At 41.0% G+C, this 10,854-nt stretch overlaps 1 long non-coding RNA gene across 1 annotated transcript in view; it reads left to right on the forward strand.

Moving 5' to 3' along the window:
- The window catches only part of LOC147911881 (uncharacterized), a 36,493-nt gene extending 27,516 nt beyond the window's left edge, over positions 1–8,977 (forward strand). Inside the window, exon 3 of the long non-coding RNA XR_015550690.1 lies at positions 7,493–8,977. This is a non-coding gene — a long non-coding RNA (uncharacterized LOC147911881). The remainder of the gene's footprint in view (positions 1–7,492) is intronic.
- The last annotated feature ends 1,877 nt before the right edge of the window (positions 8,978–10,854 follow it).

A 10,854-nucleotide genomic window follows, 5' to 3' on the forward strand; every position in this document is an offset into this window, starting at 1 on the left:
TCCCATTTATAATTGCATCAAAAAGAATAAAATCCCTAGGAATAAATTTAACCACAGAGGTGGAAGACCTGTACACTGACTACTGTAAGACACTGATGAAAGAAATTGAAGAAGGCACAAATCAATGGAAAGATATTCTGTGCTCATGTGTTGGAAGAATTAATATTATTTAAATGTCCATACTACCCAAAGCAATCTACAGATTCAATGCAATCACTATCAAAATTCCTTTGGCATTTTTCATAGAAGTAAAACAAATAATTCTAAAATTTGTATAGAACCACAAAAGATCCCAAATAGCCAAAACAATCTTGAGACTAAAGGACAAACCTGGAGGTACCACGCTCCCTGATTTCAAACTACACTACAAAGCTATAGTAATCAAAACAGTATGGTATTCACATAAAAACAGTCACAGATCAACAGAACAGAATTGAGAGCCCAGAAATAAATCCCTACATATACAGACAATTAATTTATGACAAAGCAGCCAACAATGTACAATGCAGAAATGACAGTCTCTTCAATAAATGGTGTTGGAAAAACTGGATAACACCTTGCAAAAAATTGAAACTAGACCACTATCTTACACCAGACAAACAAATTAACTCAAAATCAATTAAAGACTTGAATGTAAGACCCCAAACCATAAAATCCCTAGAAGAAAATATAGGCAGTAAGCTCCTTGATATCAGTCTTAGCAATGTTTTTGTGGATATGATTCCAAAGGCAAGGGAAATAAAAGCAAAAATAAATAAGTGGCTTACTTGAAACTAAAAAGCTTTTACACAGAGAAGGAAACCAACATCAAAACAAAAAGACAACCTACCAACTGGGAGAAGGTATTTGCAATTCATATATCTGAGAAAGGGTTAATATTCAAAATATATAAAGACCTCATACTACTCAACAACAACAAAAAGAAATGAACCAATTAAAAAATGGGCAGAGGATCTGATAGACATTTTTCCAAAGAAGAAGTACAGATGGCCAACAGGCACATGAAAAGATGTTCAACATCACTAATTATTAGGGAAATGCAAATCAAAACCACAATGGGATATCACCTCACACCCATTAGAATGGCTATTATTAAAAAGACAAGAAATAACAAGTATTGGAGAGGGTGTAGAGAATAGAGAACTCTCATACTCTTCTGTTGGGAATGCAAACGGGTGCAGCCACTATGGAAAACAGTATGGAGATTCCTCAAAAAATTAAGAATAGAACTACCATATGATCCAGCTATTCTACTTCTGGGTGTTTATCCAAGGAATACAAAAACAGCAATTCAAAAAGATATATGCACCTCTATGTTCATTGATGAATATATATGATGGAATACTACTCAGTCATAAAAGAGAATGAAATCTTGCCCCTTGTGACAGCATGGATGGACCTTAAGAGCATTATGCTAAGTGAAATCAGTCAGACAGAGAAAGATAAATGCTGTATGATTTCACTTATATGTAGAATCTAAAAAACAAAACAAAACAAACAAAAGAAAAACAAACCCATAGATACAGAGAACAGATTGTGGTAACTAGAGGGGAAGGGGGTTGAGGGGTAGGCGAAATGGGTGAAAGGGGCCAATTGTATGGTGATGGATGGTAACTAGAATTTTGGTGGTGATCACTTTGTAGTGTATACAGATACTGATTATAATTTTGTACACCTGAAACTTATATAATATTATATACCAATTTTACCTCAATAAAAAAAAATTAAAAATGGAAGTACCATATGATCTAGCAATTCCTCTTCTGGCTATTTATCCAAAGAAAACAAAAACGCTAATTCAAAAAGATATGTGTGCCCCCATGTTCATTGCTTCATTATTTACAATATCCAAGATATGGAAACAACCTAAGTTCCCATCAATGGATGAATGGATAAAGAAACTTGGTACATATATCCCATGGAATATTATTCAGCCACAAAAAAGAATGAAATCTTGCCATTTTTGACAACATTGATGGACCTCAAGGGCATTATGCTAAATGAAATGTCAGAACAAAAACAAACCAAGCTCACAGATACAGAGAAGAGATTGGTGGCTGCAAGAGGTGTGGCGTAGGGGGTGGGAGAAATGGGTGAACTGTTTTTTTTTTAGTTTAAATAAATTGAATTAAAAAAATACTCATGGTGCTTTGGCCATCATTCATGGACAGGCACATGGTGGTGAAAATTTTGAGTCGTCTAAGGCATGTATTCCCAGCTGGGATTGAACAGGGCAATACGCTGCCTTCTTGTTTCAGCTCTCATAATTTAGACAGAGTCCTTTTTTTTTTTTTATAATTTTATTTATTTATTTATTTTTCCCCCAAAGCCCCAGTAGATAGTTGTATGTCATAGTTGCACATTCTTCTAGTTGCTGTATGTGGGACGTGGCCTCAGCATGGCTGGAGAAGCAGCACGTCTGTGCGCGCCCGGGATCCGAACCCGGGCCGCCTGCATCGGAGCGCACGCACTTAACCGCTAAGCCACGGGGCCGGCCCAAGACAGAGTCCTTTTTGTAATCTATTTAATGCCACATTTTTGCATTTTTTTGTGCTTTTTCTTGGTGATTTTGCTGTTTCAAATAGCTCTTGTGCATAGTGCTGAAGTGCTGTCTAGTGTTCCTAAGCACAAGACTGTGATGTGTCTTACAGAGAAAATACTTTTTTTAGATAAGCTTCATTCAGGCGTGAGTTGTGCTGTTGGCTGTGAGTTCAACGTTAATAAATCAGTAATATATATTAAAGTGTCTTAAACAGAGACACACACAAAACAAGGTTATGTATTGATCAGTTGATGAAAATATTGTGATCAGAGGCTCACAGGAACTTAACCCTGTATTTCCCCAGGAGCAGTGATTCAGGACTCACTAGTTCAATGTTGGTGGTGACTTTATAGAGTGTAACTACTGTGAATAAGAGAATCAACTGTACTTTGGTCTTTTCATTTGTAGCATTGATCACAGGTTATAAGTATATGTTTATTTGTGTAATTTTCAAATGTCTGTCTCCTCCACTAGAATGTAAGCTTTAGGAGGACAGGGACTAGGATTGTTTAATTTTTTTTTTTTGTGAGGAAGATTAGCCCTGAGCTAACATCCGTGCTAATCCTCCTCTTTTTGCTGAGGAAGACCGGCTCTGAGCTAACATCTATTGCCAATCCTCCTCCTTTTTTTTCCCCAAAGCCCCAGTAGATAGTTGTATGTCATAGTTGCACATCCTTCTAGTCGCTGTATGTGGGACACGGCCTCAGCATGGCCGGAGCAGCAGTGCGGCGGTGTGCGCCAGGGATCCAAACCAGGGCCGCCAGTAGCGGAGCGCGCGCACTTAACCGCTAAGCCACGGGCCGGCCCTGTTTAATTTGATTAGATCCTCAGTACCTGATACAGTGCCTAGTACATAGCTGGTGCTTGGTAAAAATTATTGAATGAATAATTGAATCAATGACTGAATAAACAAAGTGCCTGTAGCTATGAGGCACAAAGGAATACCTGGGCAGGGAGCCAGGCAGGTCATTACAGAGGGAGGTTGAAGGCTGTGGTAGGAGAGACCATTGGTCTAGTCACCTTTCCACTGTAGTAGCTCTGGTCCTGTAGTGTTGACTGTATTCAATGTATAATGGAAGGATTTTCCATCAAGAGTAAGATGTGTTTCAGGTGCCAAAGCAAAATACCACCTTCCTTTAAGTAGTTTAATATCCTTTCATTGCGCTTCCAGTGAAAACAGTCAAAAGCAGTTCCCGCAACCTGGTGGTTATAAATACCAGACAAATTTAGAAGGGGCATGGGGTTTTTTTCTTGCTTTCCACTGGAGGCCCCAAGTTGGCTCTCATATGTGGCCACAACTCCTTTTGGGGTTTATATCTGTTGACATAACCCAGGCAGAAGGTCTGGAACTCATCTCTACATCATGTTTATTGAAATTAAATCACTCCGGCCTTTCTAGGTATTCTGACATAACAAGGCTAGACAGATACATATTCATTTAGCAACCCCAGATAGTTGATGATGGAAAATAATCCACCCATCAGAATGCCATCTTGAGGAGCCAGCCAGTTGGGCCATTGTGGAAAGGAAGTCAAAATAAATCCAGGGCCAAGTCAGGGAAGGCTTTATCCAACTTAGTAAGGGAGTGTTTAAAAGCTGACCTTATGTGTAGGCAGAAATAGTAAGTAACCTATTTTGTGGTCACCTATGTAGAATGATTTGTGGGTCATCAGGAAGTGTCCTCCCACACCTATTCCTTAATGAGATTTTTTTTTGCACCCAAACTATGCTCCTGGTTGTTCTGTTCCCCTGGACAGACCTCCCTTTTTTCTTTCAGCCTCACTAAATCTTACCTATCATTCAAAGCTCTGCTCCTCCAAGAAGCTTCCCTGGACATTAGGTCTCAGTGCCCTGTCTGACTGTCTGGGCACCCTAGGACTTCTTTGCATCTACTGCCTGCCTTTATCAGTGATAAACAGTGATACAACTAACATCGTATGGCTCTGATGAAATGTTTTCTTGAAGGACGTTATATGCTATTGGAGGACAGGGACCATGTCCAGCATTTCCTTTGTATTCCCAACATTTCCTAGCACAGTCTTCTGCACACTTTGGATCTTAGTAAAGATTTGTTTAATAGATGGAGTCAGGCAATCAACCTTTGTGAAGACTTCTCTGCCACCTTACCTAGAAAGGACGTCTCTTTCCCCAGAGCACTATATTACCTTGAAAGTGGACTATATTCCAGAGATAACTCTGGGTAAAGAAAGTTTGGGTGGTAGGTGCTCATACAAATATGATCATGACCTGGGACTTACCATCTCCACCAACCAAGCGAGAGTTGTTTTTGGCACTCAGCATCAGCCCAAACACATTTGAAATGCAGGTAGATATTGTCTTTAATGTCCTGCATTTTCTTTTTGATTCCTTGCCCCCCCTGAGATTTATGATCTTGCCCCATGCCCCCTTCTTGCCCATGATCCCCTATTCCCCACCCCTATCCATACCGTTTAGCTGTGTCTACACAGTCTAAATACATGCAGGCTGCTATTTCCCTCCTCAGGCTTGGTCTAGTCCAGATTTAGTTTCTTTCATCTGTCTTCATCAATCATACTGGCTGATTCTCCAGGATCATATTTCAAGATCTTCTTTAGGCCCCCAATCTCTCCAGCTCAGGGTATTTTCACTAATAAGTAGGACCCTGGATAGAGGGCCAGATCTCCCTGTGCCCCAGTTGGACCTTGGGACAGTCCAGGCATTTCCAGAATGACCTCTGCAACTCACCACACATTAAGGCCAACCCCTGGCTCACTGGTTAGCAAGGCCAGGTATCTCTCAGCCCTGATGTTCTTCAGCTTCAGCCTACCTCAGAAACATTTGTCTTTTAGATTAATTTTTTCCCAGTTATGTGATTTATTATGTGAGTATCCAAGTGGAGTCTCTTTTGGCTATTTCCTGTGCATATTCTGAAGCTTGTTCTCTCTACATGCTGCCCATGTCTCTGTTTCTGTTTTTCTGCTTTTCTCTCTGTGCCCCTCTCCGCTGAGTCTTCTCTCCTTTTTTGAGGGTAAGTTACTCTCACTCAGAGTAGTGTGGACAGTGCTTCTAGAACTGTGGTTCTAAAGTCCCTTTTCAAATATTCCAGGTGAGGGGAGAATTGCCACATTGCTTTTAGGGAAATTAAGCAAAAGACCTCCATGACTTATCTGAGACCTCTTTGGGCAGGTGCTGGACATTGTGGTGCCTGGGCCCTGGCATTTCTCGCTTGCCTTATATTTTACCTCACTCCCTATTTTTAGCTAAAAGAAGCATATTCCCTCATCTTCAGCCAATTTCCTACACTTTAGGTCAAACTTTCTCAACCTTGGCATTCTTGACATTTTGGGCCAGATAATTCTTTGGGGTGTGTGTGTGGGGGGCGGGCTGCCCTGTGCATTGCAAGATGTCTAGTAGCAACACTGGCCTCTACCCACTAGATGCCAATAGCACCTCCTTACTCAGTTGCAGACTCTCACTCGGTTGTGACAACTTAAAATGTCTCCAGACATTGCCAAATGTCCCCTGGGGGGCAAAATCCTTCCAGGTTGAGAACCACTTCTCTAGGTTCCCTCTGCCTTGGTCCCTAGTCCTTGCCTGATACTTCCCTTCTACTCCAGCCCTCTCCCCAGATCCACTGGTAAGTCTCCATCACTTGGCTAATAAACTCATCATGGAAGTAGCAAAGGGAACTCTTAGGCTTAGGAGACTTGGTTTTCATTGCTGGGTCCACCAGTTACTAGCTATGTGGCCCTGAACAAGTTACTTAATTCTCAGTTTCCTCATCTATAAAATGGAGACAATAATACTCCCACACCACAGAGTTTTTGTGAGGATTGAATCTTTTTTCTTCCTAAAATCATTATTGCCCACCATTACTTTTACCATTTATGGCTTCAAGAAGTAAGATGATAGTGAATGGAGCCAAGGATAGAGCTAGAAGCCTTTAACAGTGCTGTAACCCATAGGGGCATAGAAGAAGAAAGCCACATATCTGGAAGCAAGAAAAATAGAATCCTTTCTTTCCAAACCTAGTTGAGCATTGGAATCATCTGGAGACATTTTTTTGATAGGACAGAGTCCTGAGCTGTATCCTAGGTGTCCTGAATGCTGATATCTGGGTGTGGGACTTAGGATCTGTACCAAACAAGCTCCCCAGTGGATTCTGATGATAAGCCATGTTTGGGTACCACAGAATTAGATGATCTCTAAAGTCCTTTCTAGTTCTGATTGTCGGTGATTGTATATGTCTATTTATCCTGTAAAGTATTATACAAACTGGAATTGTACCTTCTGAGCATGATCTTAGGGAATTTTCTTGGATTTCTTTTTGAGACTAGAGTTGAAGAATGTCACCTTGTTCCAAGAGAATAAAGCAGCTTCTGGAGGCATAGTTGATCTTACAAGCAGGGAAGAAGGAGGCAGCTCCATTAAGCTTCAATCAACAGTTGTTTTCACTTCACTAATTAAAGAGCACAAACCTACAAACTGGCTGGTGAATAAACCTCAGTCAATGGTCCACAGACCATAGGGCCGACTAGGCTAGGAGAGAAGGTAGTATTTCCAGTGGCCAGAGCCTTGAAAACCTCTCATTGGCTAGAGAAGTGACTGCAAGGTTGGTGAATAAGGGTTTGTAACCCTGAAGAGTAATCTTTGGGACAGAAAAGGAAAGGGCTTTTCTGTTCCAGAAGGCTAGGGAGCCTTTGGAAGTGAAAAAGGACATAGCCCAGAACCTGGGGTTCTATGTCTCAGTGGCTTGCTTTAGCATTGACTCACCCCAGACAGTGCTGAGGTATAAGATGAAGGAACTGGGATGGAATGTCCCATTAGCTATATCAGACAGGCCAACCTGTGGGACTACTTGAGTTACTTTGGGATCAGATTTCAATGTTACGTAAAATTAGCTGTGTCTGTGTTGGTGTTTGTTTTGCTTGCTCTTGGTTTATGGTAAAAGCTCTATGTGAAAAATTCCAGAGAGTGACGTCAGCATCATGGCGGAGTGAGCTTTCCCATGAACTCTTCCCCCGACAAGATACAACAAAAGGAACAGTCACAGACCAACAACGGAATCCCAGACAGTGAAAAGCTAGAGCGGAGGGATCCACACTGCCGCACATCTGAGAGCAGAACATGCTGGGCCCCCGGAGGAAGTGGGGAGAGGTAAGGAGAACTCCTCTCCCTCCCCATCAGATCAGCAATCCCGGTCCGCGCGGCTCCCAGAGAGGGGGGAGGGGCGGCCCTCGGCGGGGAAACTGTGGCTTTTCGGGCTCTCTTAGCCAGTGGGAAACTCTGGCACAGAGGACTCAGAGGAGCCACAGGACTACCATCAACATCTGAGCACCCCAGAGAGCGGATAAAGAGGGGCAAACGAGAAGCCTCCCACGTCAGGGACCCAGAGGGCAAAAGAGAGAGCTCCCCTCTCCCCGCAAACCAGACTCTGCAGCTCAACCGACCAGACCAGACCTAGCGATCTGCGGCAGACCAGACCAAGTGATCTGCGACAGACCAGACCAAGCAATCCATGGCAGACCTGATCAAATGACTGGACCCGTGGATCGCAGTGGGGATAAAAAAACAAAACTGCGGATCGCAGCAGAAAAACCGGGGCAGGGTGCAGGGGGCTTAGACTACACAGCCATTTACCACCAGACAGTGGCGGCAGGTGGCAATTGCAACCAGAGATTTCCAGGATGAGGAAAAACAAAACCAACACAGGAACCACAATGCAAAAATATATGAAATCACCAGACCAGAAACAAAATGACAAGCATGCAGAAATCAACCCCGAAGACACAGAAATCCATAAACTAAATGACAGAGATTTCAAAATAGCTATCATAAAAACGCTCAACGAAACACGAGACAACACAGACAAAAAATTCAATGAGATTAGGAGTTTCTTCACAAAAGAGATTGAAATCATAAAGAAAAACCAATCAGTGCTGATGGAGATGAAGAACACAATGGAGGAGATAAAGGAGAATCTGGAATCTCTAAAGAACAGAGCTGACAATATGGAGGAAAGAATTAGCACCTTAGAGGATAGGAATACAGATATACTCCAGATGGAAGAGGAGAGAGAACTAAGACTAAAAAGAAATGAAGAAAGACTCCGAGAAATATCTGACTCTATTAGAAAATGTAACATAAGAATTATAGGTATTCCTGAGGGAGAGGAGAGGGAAAGAGGAACAGAGAGCCTATTCAAGGAAATAATAGCTGAGAATTTCCCAAATCTGGGGAAGGAGCAGGAAATACCAGTAAGCGAAGCCAACAGGACACCTATATATATTAACAGACAAAGGCCTTCACCACGACACCTAGTGGTAAGGCTAGCCAGGGTCAATGACAAAGAAACCATATTAAGGGCAGCTAGATAAAAACAAAAAATAACGTACAAAGGAACTCCCATCAGGCTCTCAGCGGATTTCTCAACAGAAACTCTACAGGCTAGAAGAGTCTGGAATGATATATTCAAAATACTGAAAGACAAAAACTTTCAGCCAAGAATACTCTATCCAGCAAAAATATCCTTCAAATATGATGGAGAAATAGTAACTCTCCCAGATAAACAAAAGCTAAGGGAGTTCATGGCCACGAGACCCCCACTACAAGAAATACTCAAGAAGGCCCTCAGGCCTGAAAAAAAGAAGAGAAAGGGAACACAAAGCTTGGAGCAAGGAGAAAAGTAGGTAGACAAACTCAGAAAAATAGTAGATCTTTACCGGAATAGGTTAGCAACCACTTAAATACTAAATTCAAAGATCAAAGGAAGAAATTCACCAAAAATAAATTTAACCTCATCACTGTAAACACACAGCCACAACACAAGAGAGAATAAGGTATAACAAGAAAAACTTAGAAGGGGAAGAGGAAAGTGACTGAATTGACTTAGTATAAGGAAATAGGAGGCCATCAGATAATGGACTATCTCATACACAAGATTTTTTGCCCAAACCTCAAGGTAACCACTAAACAAATAATCAAAACAAAACCACATATGATAAACAAGGAGAAAACTAGAAGAGTCATAAGGCAGAAAAACCAAACTGAATTGGCAGTCCAAAACAAATGGGACAAGAAACAAAGGCAATGCAAAAGAACCAGAAAATAAGTGACAAAACAGCAACATTAAGCCCTCATATATCAATAATTACCCTAAATGTAAATGGATTGAACTCTCCAATCAAAAGATACAGAGTGGCAGGATGGATTAAAAAGCAAGACCCAACAATATGCTGCCTTCAGGAAACACATCTTAGCACTAAAGACAAGCACAGGCTCAGAGTGAAAGGATGGAAGACAATACTCCAAGCTAATGGCAAACAAAATGAAGCAGGTGTTGCCATACTCATATCAGACAAAGTAGACTTCAAGATAAAACAGGTTAAGAAAGACAAAGAAGGGAAATATATAATGATAAAAGGGACACTCCATCCAGAAGACATATCACTTATAAATATATATGCACCCAACATAGGAGCACCAATGTACATAAAGCAACTATTAACAAACCTAAAAGGAGAAATCAACAACAACACAATAATAGTAGGGGATCTTAACACCCCACTTACAGCAATGGATAGATCATCCAGACAAAAAGTCAATAAAGAAATAGTAGACTTAAATGAAAAACTGGACGAGATGGACCTAGTAGACATATACAGAGCACTCCATCCAAAAACAGCTGACTACACATTCTTCTCAAGCGCGCATGGAACATTCTCTAGGATAGACCATATATATGTTGGGAAACAAAGCAAGCCTCAATAAATTTAAGAAGATTGAAATCATAACAAGCATCTTTTCAGACCATAATGCTATGAAACTGGAAATGAAGCATGAAAAAAAAACTGGGAAAGTGACAAAAATGTGGAGATTAAACAACATGCTACTGAACAACCAATGGATCATTGATGAAATTAAAGGAGAAATCAAAAACTATCTGGAAACAAATGAAAATGATAATATGCCATATCAAACCATATGGGATGCAGCAAAAGCGGTCCTGAGAGGGAAACTCATAGCGATACAAGCCCACCTTAACAAACAAGAAAAAGCCCTAATAGGCAACCTTAAATTACACCTAACAGAACTAGAAAAAGAAGAACAAACAAAGCCCAAAGCCAGCAGAAGGAGAGAAATAATAAAAATCAGAGCAGAAATAAATGAAATTGAGAGCAAAAGCAGTAGAAAGGATTAATGAAACAAAGAGTTGGTTCTTCGAGAAGATAAACAAAATTGACAAACCCTTAGCCAGGCTTACTAAGAAAAAAAGAGAAAAGGCTCAAGTAAATAAAATTAGAAATGAAAGAGGAGAAATTACAACGGATACC

Source organism: Ceratotherium simum, chromosome X (assembly GCF_057802395.1).
Source record: "Ceratotherium simum simum isolate JZ-2026a chromosome X, ASM5780239v1, whole genome shotgun sequence".
Classification (NCBI taxonomy): Eukaryota; Metazoa; Chordata; class Mammalia; order Perissodactyla; family Rhinocerotidae; genus Ceratotherium; species Ceratotherium simum.